This window comes from Macrotis lagotis, chromosome X (genome assembly GCF_037893015.1).
Source record: "Macrotis lagotis isolate mMagLag1 chromosome X, bilby.v1.9.chrom.fasta, whole genome shotgun sequence".
NCBI classification, from domain to species: Eukaryota; Metazoa; Chordata; class Mammalia; order Peramelemorphia; family Peramelidae; genus Macrotis; species Macrotis lagotis.
The window spans coordinates 321,133,625-321,154,583 of NC_133666.1; the positions used below are offsets into that span (position 1 = coordinate 321,133,625).

The 20,959-nt window shown below is 33.1% G+C and overlaps 1 long non-coding RNA gene across 1 annotated transcript in view; it reads right to left on the reverse strand.

Moving 5' to 3' along the window:
* Positions 1-7,176: 7,176 nt before the first annotated feature.
* The window catches only part of LOC141501163 (uncharacterized), a 257,020-nt gene continuing 243,237 nt past the window's right edge, over positions 7,177-20,959 (reverse strand). The window contains exon 6 of the long non-coding RNA XR_012472159.1: positions 7,177-7,419. This is a non-coding gene — a long non-coding RNA (uncharacterized LOC141501163). The remainder of the gene's footprint in view (positions 7,420-20,959) is intronic.

A 20,959-nucleotide genomic window follows, 5' to 3' on the forward strand; every position in this document is an offset into this window, starting at 1 on the left:
ATTCTTGCCAGGATCTGACTATGGTTGTAATACCCTCAAATTTTCCCTTCTACAATGTGTAAAAATAATGGAATGTTGTCCTTTTTAGATACACAGTAAAATAAACAGTCATAAAATTAATTTTTATTTTTAAATGTAGGGACTTCTGGGATTTGGGTAAGGCTATAAGAATGCAGGATGCCTATATCTACCTCCTTTCCTCTTCCTCCTTACTAAGTGAAATTATTGGGCATGGCTCTAATGATGAGAGTTGAAATCTAATTGAATAAATAGTTTGGTCTAGTTGGGATTGAAGAGAAAGTAAGGAAATTTAAAAAAACAAATTTGATTAGAGATCTTTAACTATAATAATGGAGTACAACTATGGGTCTACCTCTTAGAAATTGTATCATACCCTTGAGCCTTTACATTGTTTCACAAGAGGGTTATAACTATTCCCAATGGATCCACTGTAGTTACTTTAATTTAATGGAAAATCAACAAGTTGCAATATTTATTCAATAGATAGAATGTGCCAATATATGGCTTTAGTTCCTTATTTAAGTCAACAAGTATCTCTGAAGTACAAGCACTATTCAGGTCTCTTGAGATAAAAAGAAAGCTAAAATATACTCTGCCCTCAAAGAGTTTACAAGCTAATGAAAAAGATAGAATGCAAGCATCTATGTATATTCCTCAGCACCAATCAGCTAACATAGAAAATTACTCAAATTTCCAGACAGTATATAATATAAACAGATTGCCAACTGTTTATAATATAAACAAGTTGGGTGGCTAGGTGGCACAGTTGGATAGAGCACCAGTCCTGGACTCAGGAGTACCTGAGTTCAAATCCAGCCTCAGACACTTAATTACCTAGCTGTGTGGCCTTGGGCAAACCACTTAACCCCATTCCTTTGCAAAAATAAAAAAAAAAACTAAACTAAAAAAACCCTATAATATAAACAAATTACAGAAAGGATAACTTGGAAATAATCATAGAAGAAAGGTACTGAGATTAAGGAGTACCAGGAAAGGCTTCTTGCAGAATGTGGGGTTTATGCATCAAGAGACAACTTCAGATTTAGAAAGGTGTCCTAGTCAGCACATAGTGTGAATGGAACATGAATTCTTTAGCTCCATATAGGCCCTGTCTGTACACATAGACATGGTCTCTTTGGTAGGAATTTGTGTACAAATATAAAAAATAAAGCAACACATATTCATTGACAAACATTGACTCGAAGATTCCAAACATCTGCACAGTTGACATTCTGCACACTAAGCAGCTAAATAATTGAGAAACTTTCTGTGTAAGGTGTTCATTGCTAAGAAAGATACAAAAGAAAAGCATCATTCACTTTCAAGGGGTTTACAGTCTAAACAAAGAATAAATGAATCATAAGCAATACATTTTGAAGAATGTAGAATAAAAACTAGTTCAACAAACATTTGTAAAGTGCCTGCTCTCTATGCAGGGTACTGTGTTAAATGTGCAAGATATAAAGATAAACGTGAAATATTCCCTTCCTTTAGTGAACATACTTATTTTTTTCTTGACAGAGATGTCATAAGGAAATAAATAATCATTTTCCCTTATTATATGATATAAGTGATGTGTACTAAGAATTCTGAGAAGAAAACAGTTATCATAGACTAAAGTAATCTTAGAACTTTTTGTGGAGTAGAATGATTTTGACAAAAGGCACATTTTGAAAAGGGTGCATTTGCCTAGGATATGAGAAATATGAGAAAAATTCAAGGATAAGAAAAACTCAAATGGTGGGTGTAAGTGGAAATGAATATAAGAAATGACTGGAGCAAAGGGTTCGGGCAGGGAGTAAATATTAGGGTTTATAAAACAGATTTGAGTTTCTTGAAGGATTATATGACCATATTTTTCCCCAAAATATGCCCTAGCATGATTTTTTTTCAGGACTCTTGTAATATAAGTCCTACCTCAAAAGTAAGCCCCAATTAAGATCATCAGCCAGATGGATGCATTTAATATGTCCATGTGCACAAATGCATATGAGGAAGTGGGTAGATTTAATGCTGCCAAAGAGGTCTGCTACTCTGGAATTCATTCACTGCACTAAAGACATGAAGAACTTCCTTGCAGGGAGAATAATAGATCAAATAATTATTCCTGCAGGAATGACTGCCTACCTCCAGACATTCCTGAAAATAAATCCTAATGCATCTTTTGGAGTGAAAGTTAATATAAGACTCAATCTTATTTTAGGGGAAATATGGTAACTTCCAAGCTAAGTAGATTTTTGGGGGTATGGTCTAATAATTATAAAGTATTTTAGGGATACTAATTTGTCAGCAATGTGTCAAGTGAACTAGAGAGGAAAGAGATGGAAGGCAGAGAGAATGACTTTCAGATAGTTGTAACAATATTGGTTGATATGGAGTTAAACTAAGGTAGGATGAATGAGGACAATAGAAGGATAGATTTGACACATTTTAAGAATAAAGAATTGACAGAACTTAGTGAACACTGGATATGAGGGAGAGAAAGTGAGGAAAGTAAAGGACTTTATGTACTTTATTTTATCTGATTCTTACAACAGCTTCATGGAGGTAGGTATTTAGGTATTCTTAGTCACATTTTACAGATGAGCAAACAAAAAGAAAGAAAAGTTAAATGACTTGCCATGATAATATGACTAATAATGCTCAAATAATTCTGAAAATTTGAGAATAAGGAGCTGGAAAGATGGTGATACCATTAGAATAAATGAAGTCTGAAAGAAAGACATATATTTGGTGAAAGATGATCATTTTTTTATTGTGGTTTTTGAACATGTTGAATTGTTGAATTTTAAGGATTACCACTCTCCTGAGAGGTCCAATATTTGATCCAATACGAAATCAAGGTTTGGAGTTCAGGACATAGGTGAGAGATGGAGATATTATAGACAAGGAAGCAATAGCATTAAGCAGTAATTGAAATTACAGAAGTGTATTGCCTAACCAATTTGATTCATCAAACATTTCTTAAGGTATTTAGTCTCTTTCAGGAAATCTGTGAGATAGTAGGAATACAAAGGTAATTTTAACAAAGATCCTTGCCCATCAATTGGGAAATGGCTAAACAAGCTATGGTACATAAATACTATGAAATATTATTGTTCTATAAGAAACCATAAATAATCTGACTCTAGAGACACATGGAATAACTTATGGTATCTGATGTTGAACGAAGGGAATAGAACCAAGAGAACAATGTACACATCAAAACAACGTTCTGAGATGATCAACCCTTGATGGAAGTAGCTCTTCTCAGCATTTCAAAGAGCTAGGACAACTGTATTAAACCAGCTATGGACAAAGAAAGAAAAACAAAACCAAAAATCCTTTCAGAAACTGATGAACACTTTATAAAAATTATCTTTTATTTAGGTCTTTCCCTTAATTCTAATTCTTCATACTGTAAAAGACTAATGTATAAACATGTTTATCACTATATATATACATATATATGTATATATATGTATATATATATATATATATATATATATATATATATATATATATATATATATACAATGCTACCTGGCTGTTCGTCATTGAGGAGAGGGAGATTGGAAGGGAGGGTGGAAGGAACTTAAAAATATACATATGCATATACATGAATGTTGAAAAATTAAAAGAAAAAATATTTAAAAATCCCTAAAGACCCTACTTTTAAATTGATTAAAACTAATGGCAGGGGCAGCTAGGTGGTGCAAAGGATAGAGCACCAGCCCTGGAATCAGGGGACCTGAGTTCAAATCTGAACTCTAACACTTAATAATTGCCTTGCTGGGTGACCTGGGACAAGTCACTTAACCCCATTGCCTTATATAAAAAAATTAAATAAAACTAATGGCAGGAAAAGCAATTCACAAATAACTATGATACAATAGTGAGATACATGCAAAGGATAAATCCAGACAAAGAAATATGAACAATTTAAAGAAAGAAAGACCATTTTCACAAGGTGAATGGGGGAGTAAGATTCAGGAAAAGTTTACTGGCAAAGGATGGATCTGATTTGTGTCACAAAGGAAAGCAGTGAATGTTATGATGTGGGGAGATTAATTATCCCAGTAGGGAGGGTGGGTAATGTGAACAAAGGACCAGAGCTAACAGAAAACAGAATTAAGAAGAGGGCAGGGGAAAAAATCATCTAGTTTGGATAGAATATAGAATATTTAAAGTGGGATATATAGAATATAGAGTACTTAAAGTTTGGATAGAATATAGAATATTCACTGTCACATGTCTGAACAGAGAGAATCAAGTTGGATTGTGGAGAGCCTCACATATTTTTATCCTGAAGGCAATAAGGTGCTGTTGAATCTATATTTGAATATGTGTGTGTCTGTATTTGTGTGCGTGTGAAGTAATAGCATAATCACATCAACACAAAGGAAGACAGCAAAATGGAGACTGAAATAGAAATTGGAGAAATTCTTGTGAAATATCAGTCAGGAGACTGTTACACTAGCTTAGTCTGGTGGAGGTTGGGGAGGAGATGAGGGCCCAAACAAAGATGTCTAAAATGGTAGAAGAGTAAAAAAGACATTACAAAGGTAGCCATGGTAGACTGACTTATGGAATGACGTAGAGGTGAATAAAATTCAAAGTTTACTCCATATTAAAGAAAGCAACCTGTTGGACTGGGGAGAGGGGGGTGGGGTAAGAAGGGAGGGATGGAAAGAGAAATTGTTTAAGAGTTGGAGGTCCAGGATTCTAAGTTCAGTCACCTGCTCCATCTATGACACTGAAAATCCCATGTAGGTCTCAGTTTTCTTGACTCTGAGATGAGAGGACTACATTACATGCCTCCTAAGGTCTCTTTCAATTTTAAAGTTAAGAAGCAGTAACATGTATAGTAAGAGAAGAGTTAGAAAGATTCGTAGGTTTAGGGGGAGAAGTGAAATTAAATTCCAGGTCCCAGTAGAACATCCAAATTAAAATATTTACTAGATCCACCCCAAAATAGAATGCAAAATAGGATTCAAGGACAGGGATTTCTTTGATTTTGCCTTTGTGTTCCCAGTATTTAACTTAGCACCCTATATGTAGTAGATGTTTAATAGATCATTCACTGACTAAAAGGGAATAGAATGTTATAAAATATTTGAGGGAAGAGGAGAATTCAATCGAGAGATATTGGAAAAGTTGGAATAAGAGGAATTTAATCAAGGGAGCAAATAACTAAGTCCTGGAAGTCTCTGAATTTCTTGAGAGACTAGTATATTCAAAAATTAAGTTTTATTCATCTTTTCTTACCTAGAAGCTTAGTTTTAATTATGTATGTATTTTGTTATTACTCCTATTTTATGATAGGTACCTTGTAACAGAATAAAACAGTTAAGTAAAACATAAAATTATTACATCTAAAAGTCAATGCAGCATTTCATATCTACAGCATCCCTAGTATTTTATGAATTAAACTAACAGTTAAATTCACAATGCAGAAATGAAGAATCCTATGTGGGAAGGTGGGGAAGGAGTAAGGGGGGGAGATCAAGACAAAAATAACTGTGGGGCCATTAACCCCTGACATTGTTATATTTAAGAACAAAAACAAAAACAAAATAAAAAGGCAAATTCTATTTGTGTTTGTTTTTTGTTCCTGAGTCTAATCATGCTAAGCAAAACATGTATATTAATATACCTTAATAACATTGTCAAGATTCCTGGTAATGTGTCCTTTGCTATGCCTCTGTAATTGTATGCCAAAGTTTGGACACCCAACATATTTATTATGAACTCAACAAATTTATACCTGCTCTTATTTACAAATGCAAGTCTTCTATTGCCCTTAGATTCTATTTCTTTCTCTAGTATTATTAGCATGTTGAGCAAATCTGTGCCTCTGGATTTGCATGTGAATGTAAAATAATTCTATGAATGTGCCGGTTGGGATTTAATTGTTTTTTTAAACAATATGGTCTTATCTTTCTGGAAGCAGTTCAGACCATCAAAGAGTTGTCACTGATGAGCTCGCTAATTACTTTCCAATACTTAGCCTTGTATTTCCCTTCATTACTGGTGCTCTGTTCCCTCTAGTTTTACATTTACTATCAGAAAGTTCATTTAGAATCCAGTCAATCTTCCAGTGCCACCTCGACACTTAATATTTTTCATTCAATGAGGACACAATGTGTGTTTGTAGCTGTCAAGGAGACACAGGAAAACTTTTTTTTCCTTCTTCATTGTTTCTCTAAAATTTCTAGAAGATGTAATTCAGATAAGCAAAGAAGAGGATTAAATCTATCACCACCCCTGAATTTTTACCACCTTCCCTTGGTGCAGAGAGTATGTCATTCAAGACCAATGTCCTAGGAAAAGAGACAAATTAAATCCTTAGATTAAATATTTTATTTCCAATGACATTGATATTAATTATTGAGGTTTATTCTCATCCCCTTTGATTTCTGGAAGGCTTCTTAGTTCAGTCTGAGTATGGCATGATAATGCAATGATTTAATAGCAACTTTACCTATTCTGAACATTCCTGATTTCTTATTTGCTGAATCTGTGTGCTTTTGGAAAAGTAATCTCATAGAAAGATGCTTAGTGGAGTATAACATATTCTTCAGACCCTTGGGATAACATTTTGAGGTCACTGAGTAGAAGCAGGGACTCTTTCTACATTTTATGGATCATCTAGACTAGGGAAAAATTTAAAAAAAAGTAACAGAACTAGAAATTCACAAACATTAACCCTTTGAATCCTATAGATAAAAAATCTGGCTGACAGACTACCTTTTGAGACTTCTCTTTTGTCATCATAAAGATAATGGCTCAGTGCTAACTTGGATGAGGAGGAGAGAGCTCATTAATGGTGAAAGGTGATTTTGTTTCTCCCCAAAGACCTAGACTCTGAGTTGTCTAACTTTCTCATTGTTTGATTATGATAAAAAAATTGTTTATAGCTTAGTACTATCAGTTAAGATTTTCTGTAAATTATCCTATAAACATCGAAGTGGAAAAAAATATAAGCAATTTAATTGTGGGCTGCATATAACTAAACATGTAGCCACTGCTGTCTAAATTGAAATCTTAGCAAACTTTTCCAACTTGACAGTCAGACAAAGTGGGTCTCCAAAAGTCAGATTAACTCACTTATGATGATTCATTTGAGAAATGATTATGGAAAATTCACAATTTTTATGAAGGATCAGGGCTAGTATGACACTGAAAATGAAACACTTAAATCTATATGTGATGTTAGAGAAAACAGGTGAAATACCTTATGTGCAAAGCATTGGCAAAATTTCATTTTGATAGGCAGACAAGGAGAGAAGCCAGATGATTGCACAGTCAGTAAATGATAAGATTATCCACATGACATCCCATTCAGAGCAAAGTGTTGATTCTTGACAGTGACCTGGAAAATGACGTCAACATTCTGTTTTGCTTTAGATTTGTTCACTGTGGAAAGAGCATTGACTTGGAGTCAGAGACCTTGTATTCACATCTTGTCTAAGTTATTTACTTCCTTTGTAACCCTGAACAAGACATCTAACCTTCCTTGACTTCTACTTCCTTATCTCAAACTCTATCTATATGATCCTATGCTAATAGGACAGCTAATATCTTCTGCCATAATCAATAAATATGACCCTTAGTCTCTAGCTTCTCTATGCTAGTGGATTCCCCCTTTCAATTTTAACATTACATATTCACTCCCTATTGCCTGCATAACTTTCCAGAGAGAGATGAAATCTTACAAAATGTTATAGTATGAATTTGCCAAAAAAAAAAACCAAACTTCTAAATAACTAAGTCATTGCTCAACAAAAAAAAAAAAATGTGAACTGTGATTCTTGGTATTCAATGCCCCTTCTCAGTCAGGCCCCAATCTATTTTGTTTTAACCTTATTTCATACTACTCCATTTATGATGTGTCAGAAGTCCAACATAGATTGATAGATAGGTTGATCAAGAAACAGGTGGCAAACAGACTAGCTCCACTCAGACTGGCACCGCTTTATTAAGGGAAGTTTCCTGGAAGCTATGGCCTATTCTGACCTCTCTCCATTCTGAGACTCATTGTCTCATTGTTAGCACTGAACATAAACAAAGTTGTGACACCTCTTTTTGATAGCCCTGTTATTATTATTATTATTATTATTATTATTATTGTCATTATCATTATTATTATTATTAAGGGCTTTTTTAAAAAGTTCTCTTTTAATGTGTATATGAAATATGAAATATTTTCAGTGATGTTAAATGGCTGTGAAACATGTAACCTCAGGTTGCCCATAAAAATTGAGATGCCAGTTGCCTAATGAATGATGCAATGAAGAAGGGAATGGCAGGAAGATGTAAGATATAACATTACCAATCTAGAAGTGACAGAAATAATTCCACTAGAAATATAAGCCACAAAAAAGGTAGGGAAAGGCTGGATGAGGGGGAATATGGAATGAGCCAGATAATCAGTTAAATGGTATAGTAGGGGGTATCCTAATCTTGTAATCAAACCTTTAATTTATTATGTCTAAGTCCTTAACATGCCTTATACTTGTTCCTGAGTCTACTGACTCAGAATGCAGACAATAATAAAATAACAATAATAATAATAGCAACTACTTCACAATATTATAAGAATCAAATGAATTATATGTCTAAAGTGTTTTACAAATGTTAGAATGCTTTACAAATATTATATACGTAACAATGGATTGTCATGGGATGTTTTCTCAAGTAAACAAGAGAAAGGGTTGAAAGCCTCCAAGACATTGGGTAGTTCCCAGTAAAGGATTTTATGAAGGACAATGACAAGGGTTTTATAGGACAAAAAGATATGAAAGGGTGAGGAAAATGCTGATAGCGTAATTATTTCCCCTGATAAGATCACAGATCCAGTGATATATCCATGGATATGAGACCAAAACTTAATGAGAATGACTTATTAAGGATCAAGGCAACTATCTCATCATGTTATAGTTGTCCCAATTTTTAATAGACATTATGGGACTCAGAGAGGTTTCACAAAGAAGGTAGATAAAATAGTGATCAATGAAGTATTATAAAGTTTATCACAGTGCATTTTAACCAACTTAATAGTAAGGAAGTTTCTTGAGATAAAACTTGAAACCTGGATCAAGTAGTAAAGTACTCAACCATTTTAGTCCAGTTCCTATCTTTAATGTCATAGGTAGGAGCATAAGAGTTAAGAAAAGTTTTGAGGAAGAAGTAAAACCAAATTTTTCAGGAAGAAAATAGGACATGCCCAAGAGCAGAGGTTTAAGAAAACTGTAGGGATACTAGAAAGACCCCTAAGTCTTATGTTCTTTTTTGAACATCATAGAAAATGGATATTTGTAAATCTTTTATTAACAATCAAAAGATAAACTACCTGATGGCAGGGAACAAAGAACATATTTCCTTGTATCCTATATGGCGGTTCATAAATATTGGCATATATTTGATATTGTTTAATTAACATTTCATAGTTTGTTAAAACATGTGGATACCATTTGAAATCATCCACTCTAACCAGTCCATTTTACAAATGAAGGGGCTGAGGTTGAGAAAGAAAGGTGAGGTGTTTTTCTGAGGATTATATTTGTTATTGTTAGTAGCTTTCATTAACGACAATAACACAGATATTTAGAGATATGATAATTTAAAACCATTTAATATTTAAATAGTATCTAACAACTCCTTTCTGCTTTTTAAAATGTTAGTAAATGGAAGATTGTCAACTTGGATGTTTCATTACATCTTGCTTTATTTCTATTTTTGTGAAAATTTCATAATATCATGGGATGGACATGTAAAAAATTTTAAGCATATGTTTTAAAGTCAATTAAGAAAATAATTACTAGCCCACCCAACTCTAGTCTAAAAGATCAAATAAGATATAGGCCATATTAAAATATGCTTCTTCCTACTTTGTAGAAAATTGTGTTTTCTGGAAGCAAGGCCTACATAGAAGGAAAAGTGTCATTGTTGAAACTATATAAAAAATTCTTAGTTTTCCATTTATTTTTTATCAGATATGTAGTGAGAAGATGCATAGGCCACCTGACAACTATAAACATTTATGAACCAACAAGTCAGGTAATATAAGTTGTTGATTAAAAAGTATATGTTTTACCAAAGTATTAGAAAAATAATAAGGTATAATAACATTTTATTTCTTATCTACCCAAAGGTTTTAGTGACATAAGTCTCTCATGTTGACATTTATATTAACACTAAAATCCCATAGTAAAAAGTTCAGTCATATTTTGGGCTTAAAAATTAAGTTGGTTTAACTTGATTTTTAACTGACTCTATTTTTCAGAACTCATTGGTTAGTTGATTAAAAGTGTTTAACCTATTCTGCTATATTTACTTTCCTATATTTATTCGAAGCTTCGGGCACATCAAAGGAAAGTTTAAAAACATCATTTAACTTTTTTTTAGGTTTTTGCAAGGCAAACGGGGTTAAATGGTTTGCCCAAGGCCACACAGCTAGGTAATTATTAAGTGTCTGAGACCCGATTTGAACCCAGGTACTCCTGACTCCAGGGCCAGTACTTTATCTACTACACCACCTAGCCGCCCCAAACGTCATTTAACTTGAAGTTATGACAAACATAGTTCATATCAGGAATGGCATGTACTTTCTTTTTGAAGTCATAGAATTAGTACATGATGTTCAGCTTCTGAGAAATAATTTTCACTGGTTTATAAATAGATTGATTGGTCAGTACTATCTATTTTGCTATTGCAACATAAAGACCACAGGGTCTTTCCATCTGACTTGCAAACTGGACCTTCTTCTATGTAAACTGGACCTTCCTACTACCATAAGAACTCCTTGAGAACCAGTATTATTGTATTTTAATTTCTACATATTACCAGCACATAGAACATAGAGCTTAAATATTTCATTCATTCCTTTATTTGTTTGTTCTTTCATTCATCCTTGAATGAACATTATATTAGTGAGCATGAATTGAACATCTGAGGTGATTGAAGAACCTTGCCAAGAGAGACAGAACAGAAGATAAAATAAGAACTCATTATTTGACAAAAACTGCAGGGAAAATTAGAAAATGACTAAGGTAGAAACTAGGCATAAACTATCTAACACCCTATGCCAATATAAGGTTAAAGTGGGTACATGATTTAAACAGAAAGGATGATACCATAAATAAATTCAGAGAACAAAGAATTCAGATTTATGGAGAGGGAAAAATTGTGACCAAACAAGAGACAGAGAAAATTTTGAAAAGCAAAAATGGATAATTTTGATTATATAAGACTAAAGAGGTTTTCCACTAACAAAGCTAATGCAAACAAAATCAGAAGGAATGCAGAAATCTTGGGGGGGAGGGAATTATAACCAATGTTTCTGATAAAAACTTCATTTCTAAAATATATAGAGAACTGAGTCAAATTTATAAGCATATAAAACATTTCCCAAATGGGAAAAAAGTCAAAGAATATGAAATCAGCTGTTTGAGATGAAGAATTTAAATTATCTATAATAATATGAAAAAATATTCTAACTCGTTGATTAGAAAAATACAAATTAAAATAACTCTGCAAATTAAAAAACCTTACATCCATCAGCTTGGCTAATATGACAGAAAAGGGAAATGATCTATGTTGGAGAAGATGTGAGAAAACTGGGACACTAAAGCACTATTGGTGAAGTTGTGAACTGATCCAACGATTCTGGAAAGCAATTTGGAACTATGCCCATAGGCTATAAAATTGTGCATACCCTTTGATCCAATACTATCACTACTGGGTCCAAAGAATTCATAGAAAACAAAAACAGACACACATATATAAAAATATTCATAGCAGTTCTTTTTATGGTGAGAAAGAATTGGAAATTGAAGGAATGCATATTAATGTCAGAATGGCTGAACAAGTTGTGGTATATAAATGTAATGGAATACTATTTTTCTATAAGAAATGATGAGTATGTGGATTTCAGAAAATCCTGGAAAGACTTAGGTAAACTGTTGCTGAGTGAAGCAAGCAGAACCAGGAGAACATTGGATACATAAATAGCAATATTGTGTGATAAACACCTATGAATGGAGTTAGCTCTTCTCATCAATATAGTGATCAAAGAATTCTAAAAGACTTGTGATGGAAAAGATCATCCATAACCCTATGGCATCTGAATGCAGTTTGAAGCATAGCATTTTTTTTATCATTTGTTTTTATTATTTTTCCTTTTATTCTGATTCTTCTTTCATGACATTACTAATATGGAAATATGTTTAACATTATTGTGTATGTATAATATACATCAGATTGCTTACTGTCAAAGGGAAGGGGAAGTAAAAGCAAGGAGAGGGGGAAAAAGTTGGAACTCAAAATTTTACAAAAATGATTATTGAAAGCTATCATACAATTCAGATTTTAGTGTTGAAAAAAATCTCATTAGTTACTTTGTTCAACCTTCCAGCCAGGAAAAAAAAATATCATGTATAGGGGTGGCTAGGTTGCATAGTGGATAAAGCACCGGCCCTGGAGTCAGGAGTACCTGGGTTCAAATCCGGTCTCAGACAGTTAGTAATTACCTAGCTGTGTAGCCTTGGGCAAGCCACTTAACCCTGTTTGCCTTGCAAAAAATAACCCTAAAAAAATTGTCATGTATTGCTATGATATAGTCACTGCATGATTATATCCAGTGTTAGAAATCTCACAATTTAATGTCATTCTGTACTATACTGTACTGAAATATGCTGTATTGTATTAGGGATAGTTGACTATCCCTAATCATTAGGAGTTTCTTATATTAATCAAAAATTTATTTCCTTTTAATATATCTTTGCTCTCATTGATTCAGAAGTCACCTCTAATCATTCAAATTTCAATCCATTTGTGTCTGCCCATTCTATGGAACTATAGTTCTCAGCTTCCAATACCTTCACTTCAGGATGTTAAGCCCATGTGGTGGAGGTGTTTCTTACTTTATCCTTACATTAAGATGTTATCAGTAGATCCATCTAGCTATTCAACTATATTTTTAAATGAAATTTCATTTTATTTTTCCAATTACATGCCATGGTGGTTTTTCAATATTCATCCATTCGCAAATTTATGAATTACACAGTTTTCTAATACCCAATGAACCTTTCCTTCTCCCCTCACCATGGCAACAAAGTTTGGTAAAAATATACTGGACATCTGTGATTAATATATTTACATAGTGGTCATTTTAAATAAGAGAAATTAGAACCTATGGGAAAGAAAGAAAGTCATGAGATAGGAATGAAAACATAAGAAATTTTTAATAATTGAGCATAGTATGCATTCATATACTGTGTTTTTTTCCACTCTAGATGTGGATAACATTATCCATAGCAAGAGTTTTTCTTGATTTCTGAATGCTAAGAGAAGCTGCATCCATCATAGTTGGTCATCTTACAATGTGTACAAGGTTCTCTTGGTTCTACTCCCTTCACTCAACATCAGTTCATATAATTCTTCCCATGTTTTTCTAAAGACTGACCACTCATGGTTTCTTACAGAACAATAGTACTCCATATCATTCATATACTATAACTTGTTCAGCCATTCCCCATTTTTTTGCCATTACAAAAAGCAACTATCCAACTATTGTCCTTTGTTCTTTCAGCAGTTTGCACGGCTTATCTTTTCTTCTTATAAAATTATTTTATAAGACATTTTATTTATGTTCTTCCCAATCCTCTAGGTATGTGTTGCAATCTGTTTTCTGCTTTTGCTCATTATTTTACTCTCCATAAAATAGTCATTTTTAATCTTTCAGTCATAATTGGTTTTACTCCATGTCTCATTTCTACAGAGCAACATTAATGGAATGTTAGTACTAAAAAGTTGGATCTTAGTGATCATAGGAACTTTTGGGTCAATAAAGGAACCTTTTAGTTTCTCAAAGACAATCCAGTCTAAGGCAATCTAGTCTTCTTTTCTCTACCTTTTCAACTCTGTTAATTAATTAACTTGTTAACTAGTACTCTTTATCCCAGTTATACACACTGATAAACAAGTTCCATAAGGTGGCTGCCAAAATACACATTGAAATTTAGATGGTATTGATTCTTTAACAACTTTGTCTTTTTCTGTATAGTATAATCTGAATAGAATAATCTCCTCTGAATGATTTCAGAAAAGAGTGAAATTTTCTATCCTCTACATCCAAAGGAAATCCTTCTTTGACTTCTAATTGGGTGAATAATTTTTTGCCTTCCTACAGAAGGAATGTTCATTGAAAAATTGAATGGGTAGATTTTTCTAATTTTATTTCTCACTGAATATTGAATGAAGTTAAAGTCTAGATATGAAACACCTTGTTGCTTAAAAACAAATCTTTAAAGTGGCATTCTGTTTTATGTAACCAATACATTGTAATATCAATGGGATCTTACATTCTCTTCATTTTTTAATAAATTTTCATGTGGTGAAGATGTGGTTCATTGTAAAACAAGAATTGTGAAAACCTGCTTCTTTTTTCTCAGTAACCTCATCAAGGATATCCTCAGTTCATTCATTGATGATTCTCACAAAGATTTTATACAGATGGAAAAAGTAGATATACATATTGGTAGTTACAGCTAATAAATTTCAACCATTCTAAAGTGTTTTACATATGTTTTCTTATTGGCCTGGTTTCTTGTTTTTTCTCTCTACCTGTTAGATGGGGACTGTAAAAGATTATCAAATGATAGCATGAATATTTCCTCAATTCTCACAATGGGTTCTGTAGTAAGTAAAAAATGTAATTAATGTAATGTAAAAGATAATAATGTAATTAATTCAAACTTGTGTATAACAATAAAACAATAAAATAGAGAAGTTTAATCATTTGTTTGGAAAAACTTTAAATTATTCCTAGCATTCTACTTCTTCACATAGGGTGTACCAATACCCTGTTACCAGCTTCTCTGCTTTGTCTTCTAAAAATCTATTCTCAGAAAAGGGTCATGGGAATTCGAGGTTACAGGGAACATAAAGACCATCTAGTCCTGTTTCCACATTAAAAAAAAAAGAAGAAACTTAATCAAGAGATGGAAATTAATTGCCTAAGATCCTTTAGATAATGAATGTCAATGCTGAGATTGAATTCCAGTTTTCCTAATGATAAATCCTCTGTTTTTCACCCTGTTTCAGTTAGGCATCAAATTAAAACAGAGTGCTAGACTTGGGGTCAGGACTATGTATATTTGAATATCAGGTACCAGCTTTATATGACCTTTAATGAGTCATTGACTCCCTCTCAGAGTTGTCCCCATCTGCCCAAAAAATGATGACAATAATATCTGAGTCATTTTCTTCATGGAGTTGTTGGGAGGAACAAAGGATACAATGTACATGAACTGTTTTGCAAACGTTAAAGTGCAATATAAAGATTATTTGCAATTATCAGTCATTTAGTATATAGTATGAATGTAAGTCATGTTGTTTCAACTCTTAGAGAAATTTGCACTAAAGTAGTAGATTTCTCCCTGTGGAATTAGAGATTTTTAGCAAACAGTTGGCAGAGGAGTATTGAGAGAAGAAGAGTTTTCCTTAAGACCTTTAAGAGAACTATAAGAATGATACATTAACCCTACCTATAGATATGACTAGGCCTCTCTGAGATACCCACTCTGAGTAAGAGGGTTCAACTGTTCAGCAGTTTCATAGAGAGTAATAGATATTCTTCCTGTTGCTGTGATTAGAGAAACAAAAATTGCATATCTTTTTGTGGGGAGAGGCCAATTATGGCCTTTCTTCTCTCATCTGTCCTCCATGTCCATGAGAGCCCTTCATCCATTCCTGTACTTTTCCAAAAAATGTAAATCTGGCAATATTCTCAGACCAAGGTGACCCTTAAAAGTTCCATGACATTTTATGAGGCTTGAAACATCAATCAACATTTCCACTTTTATTTGTGGTCATGTCCTCGGCCATGGTTTGGAACTTTGTCACACACTTGGGTCATGAAAGGTTGAGTACTTGAATATTACAGTCTCTATCACCTTAAAGAAATAATCCAGTTTATCCCAAATTGACAGGAACTTTGGTGCTGTGGGGTCACATCAGACACAGAAATGTTCCTGACCCCAAAAATGCCAGTTGCAAGGTTTCAGGTAACAGAGTAGATTGAATACTGTCATTTTGTTGATTCTGCAGTGTAAAGAAAGTTAAACAAGCTTTTCAGCACCCCCAACTTTTTTTTCTTTGGTAGAAAGGGCCAGTAGCCATATGAATAGAGATACTTTTACTGTTTAGACTCCATTTCCTAAATGGTAATTGTGGTGTAGTGAAAAGAAGCTGGGACTAAGATCTCCAAGACTTAGATTCTAGATCATGATAATTAACTGTTACTTTAGGAAAATCACCTAAATTATTTCTACCTCAATTTTCACACTTATTAAATGTGGATAAAATAAACCTTCCAGAGAATTATTTTGAATCCTTTCCAAAAACATACATACTTTTGGATTTTATTCAGAAAATATTAAGACATCTGGAGATCTGACCTGCCATAGACAGTAGAAGTATGAATTTGAAAGAAAACGAGCAGGAGAGAGAAACCATAATGAGTGGAAGACAACATCCAGGAAGAAAGTAAATAGCAAACCTCCTGATCTCTGATTTCTACTTACATATAAACAAAACGATCAACAATAATTAAAAAAACAATATTAAATTGGAGAACCTAGTACCAGGAAGCTATTTAACTATATAGGTATCAATAAAAATTGGTTAGAAGTGATTCATAACTAGAATATGATTCCCAAGCAACAAAATGGACTACAAGTGATGGTGAAGAGTCTGGCATATGAAATGTATATGTATATACATATATGTGTGTGAATGAATATGGGTATAGGTCTCAATGGAAGGAATGCTGGGGCTTTGAAGAGGAAAACTCAATTGAGGGTATTTGAAAAGGTTCAACAATGTGAGTGATAGTGATGTGGTGAATGCCTCAGGTAACTTAGAATGCAACAACAGTCATAAAACTCACATTAAATATAATATCATAGTTATGGAAGATTCCATCTATTTATATATCAGCAGAAGATCCAAAAAAAAGAAGAGCAACTGAGGAATGTGTAAAATGACTTAATTATCATGTTCTCTTTATATAAGGTGAAGAAAGAGACTATGAGAACTGCTTCTGATCCTGATTTTGATCAAGATCAACAAGAAGGAATTTGTTGTTGAATGAGAAATTCAGGAATATTGTAGACAAGTAACTTCTATCCATTATAAGATTATTGCTATTCCAAAGAAGGGAAACCAAGCATAATTTAATGTGCATTATACATTTTGGTAGAGTGTGTTGAGAGTGATAGAATCTGATGCTTTAATATTCTATGTGAGAAGTTGTGCCAAGAAGGATAGTATGTTCCTTAGAATGAAAGGTAGAGGATATAAGTAGAAATGTTGCAGAGGAAATAAGAGATCTTCATAAAGAGATCGATTTGACTGCACTGGGACCCCATTAACCAAGATAGATTTCTAAAAGATATGTATAGAAAATGGAAATAAAGATAGGTAATGGTATCATCATCATCATCATCATCATCATTATTATAATTATTATTATCATCACATCATCAATGATAGCAATAATAATAAATGTTGCATGACCCAATAAAAATAGAATGATAAAGCTCAGAATGATAAAGGCTAAGCACAAATAAAGGGGATTTTATAGTTATTTTATATGTTATTGGAAAAATAAGGGTCAAAGAAGCAAAGGGACTACAACTTAGAGAAAAATGATGATAACAGTGAGACGGCTGACCTATGAACCTCTTATTTTACTTCTATTTCCTCTTCAAAAGAAAATGTTTTCAAGTAAAAGGTCTAGGGCACTGATACTTCAGATATAAGAGGTGACAGGAAAGAGAACATTTAGTCACTCCTCCCTTCCCTGCCCCATGACAATGAATAAAGCCACTAATAAAAATAGACTACATCTTTTAAAATATGGAAAAATCAAATGGAATTGTTAATCCACTACACTGTTTATGATTTTTGAAAGACCACAGAAAACAAAGAGCCAATGGACTAAAGAAGGGTAATTGCTATTTCAACCTATTTTAAAAAAAGAAGTCTATAGAATATAAATCAACAAACGTCTTTTATTCAGTAAAATTCTAGATTAGTTTTTCTATATTATATTACATGGATTGCTTAGGATTGAAAAATGAAAGAGGTAATCATTTAAAAACTAGCATGAATTCATCAAGACCAAATGGTGCTAAATGAATCACATTAACATTTTTTTTTATTAAATAGGGTAAGTGTACTCATAGATCTCAGGAGCTTTATAAATATATAGTATTCTGAGATTTCAAGAAGATATTATATAAAGTTTCTCTTGTTTTTGTTGTGACCACGATAAAGAGATGTGAACTAAATGATAACACAATTAGGTGGAGTTGGAACTGTTTGAATGATCAGATTCAATGTATTAATAGTTAATTGAATAATAGGTACAATGGCACAGTGAATAGAACACTGGACCTGAAGTCAGGAGAACCTGAGCTAAAGTCTAGCCTAAGATAATTATTTGTGTGATTCTGGGTAAGCCATTTAGCTTTGTTTAATCAGTTTCTTAACAGTAAAATAAAGATCATTAACAGAATCCATCTACCAGGGTTATTATGAAGATCAAATGAAGTATTTGTGAAATAATTAGTACCATAAATGCCAGCTATTATTATTATTAGATACTATTAATTATTGATATGTCAAAGTCAGCCTGAATGAAATTACTGCAAGAAGTATCCCAGAAATCTTTCCTTGACCAGAAACACACATTCATATCAGTGATTTGGATAAATCAGTAGAAGAAAAACATTAAATTGAAAAAGTTAGCTACTAAGTTTGAAGAATAGCTAATTCATTGACTGATGATTAAAAATTCAAAAAGACCTTGACAGGAAGATCAATGGACTAAATAGGAAAAGCCATAAAATAGAGATAAATCTTATAGTCTATACTTGATTTCAATAATAATATATGAATTTTTAGGGTGGGGAAGGTAGGACTAAACAACAATTCCTATAAGATAGATCTAAAAATGAACTTAAAAGTCAATAGGATTCAACAACAAAATATAGCTGCCAATTTGATTGGACTTTAAGTATTCAGTACCTTCACTTAAATTTCAGTTAAGGAAGGAATCTACCTCACTTTCCTTTCAGCTGACCCAGGCTATTTGTTGGCAAAGATATTCATTAGAAATATATGAACTTGCCTGTAGTCATCCATGGCTTCCTAAGATTCTCAGTAATGGGTTACAATGGAAAAATAATTTGCTTTGAACAAAAACTCTTCTACAAAGTAGAGAGGGGGAGAGAAAGAGAAATAAAATTTAAAAAACTAAAAGCTTTTGATCAAATGGTTGGTGAATGCTATAGTTTTAGTGATGTTATGGTTCTCATTGTTAAAGATCATATTGTCATATTTTAAGAGTTTTTATCAGGCTTTGTTATAGCCCAAGACCAACTATAGAAGATATGGTGACATCATAAGGAAGTTATGAAATATGCAAGCTTTTGAACTGTTTAAAGTACCATTAATCAACAAATATTAGTCTTAGATAAACTATTCTTTCTTTTTGGGGATTTTTGCAAGGCAATAGGGTTAAATGACTTGCCCATAGTCACACAGTTAAGCAATTATCAAGTGTCTGAAGTCTATTTTGAACTCAGGTCCTTCTGACTGCAGGGTCAGTATTCTATCTACTGCACCACCTAGCTGCTCCTTTGGATAAACTATTTTAAATCATTATATGATAAACTAATGCTAATCTTGTTTTACCCAGTGATCCAATCCTATGCAAGTATTTCAGAATGGGCCCTTAAATGGAGGTTTGCTTTTGAAATTATATTAAAATAAGTCCAACAAAGCTTAAAATTTAATAAGAACAAAAGGAGCTATAGGTTGTTTTGATTAAAAATTAATGTCAGGGGCAGCTAGGTGGCACAGTGGATAGAGCACTGGCCCTGGTGTCAGGAAGACCTGTGTTCAAATGTGAACTCAGATATTTAATAGCTACCTAGCTGTGTGACCTTGGGTAAGTCATTTAACCCCATTGCCTGAAATAAATAACATTTATATATGAGGCAAGGACAACCTCAGGAATGCTACTTGGCCTAGTTGTAGAATGTGAGTACAGAAAGAAAACTATATATTTATGAGTTAAGAATATGCTAACTCAAAAAAAAAAAAAGATCGGGTTATAAAATGAAAGTTACAAAAGCCTATAATTGTTAGCTTCTAGAAATTTCTCCACAAATGACAAATGTAATGCTATTCTAGGCTAAACTAAGAGAGGTATAGGATATGGAACAAAGGAGGTCATAGTTCTGTTGTACTCTGTTCTGATCAGACTACTTCTCCAATACATTGCTCAGTTCTATATATCACATTTTAAGGATGGCATAGACAACCTAGAGTTAATTCAGAAGATGGTCAACAGGGTGGTAAGAGAACTAAAAATCTTGCTAAATGCTGCTTGAAGAAATTAGACATGTTTAAACTGTGGAAAACTTGAAACTGAGAAGGATCCATCAAGTTTTAAAAGATAGTCATATGGAAGAGAGATGAGATTTCTGTTTGGCCCAAGGGCAGAATGAGGAGAAACAGGTGTTACATACAAAGAGACAGATTTTTGCCTAAGGTAAGGAAAAACTTTCTAACAATTAGACCTACCCCAAGGCAGAAAGAACTATCTTTGGAGGGGGTGGTTTCCTGTCACTTGGAGGTATTCAAGCAGAGGTTGGATCACTATTTGTCACTTGAATTGAAGAGAAGAATCTTAGATATGGGATGAATGGCCTCTGAGCGATATTCCAATTGTTAGATTTTATAATTCTGTGACAGCTCTCTTCAAGTATTTTAATGACTGTCAAGGGCAAAATATGGATAATTTTGGGTCAACATTTGCAAAAACTTCTTAAATAAGAAATTAGTTAATTCCAATTAACAACATTGGAATGGGCTGCCTTGG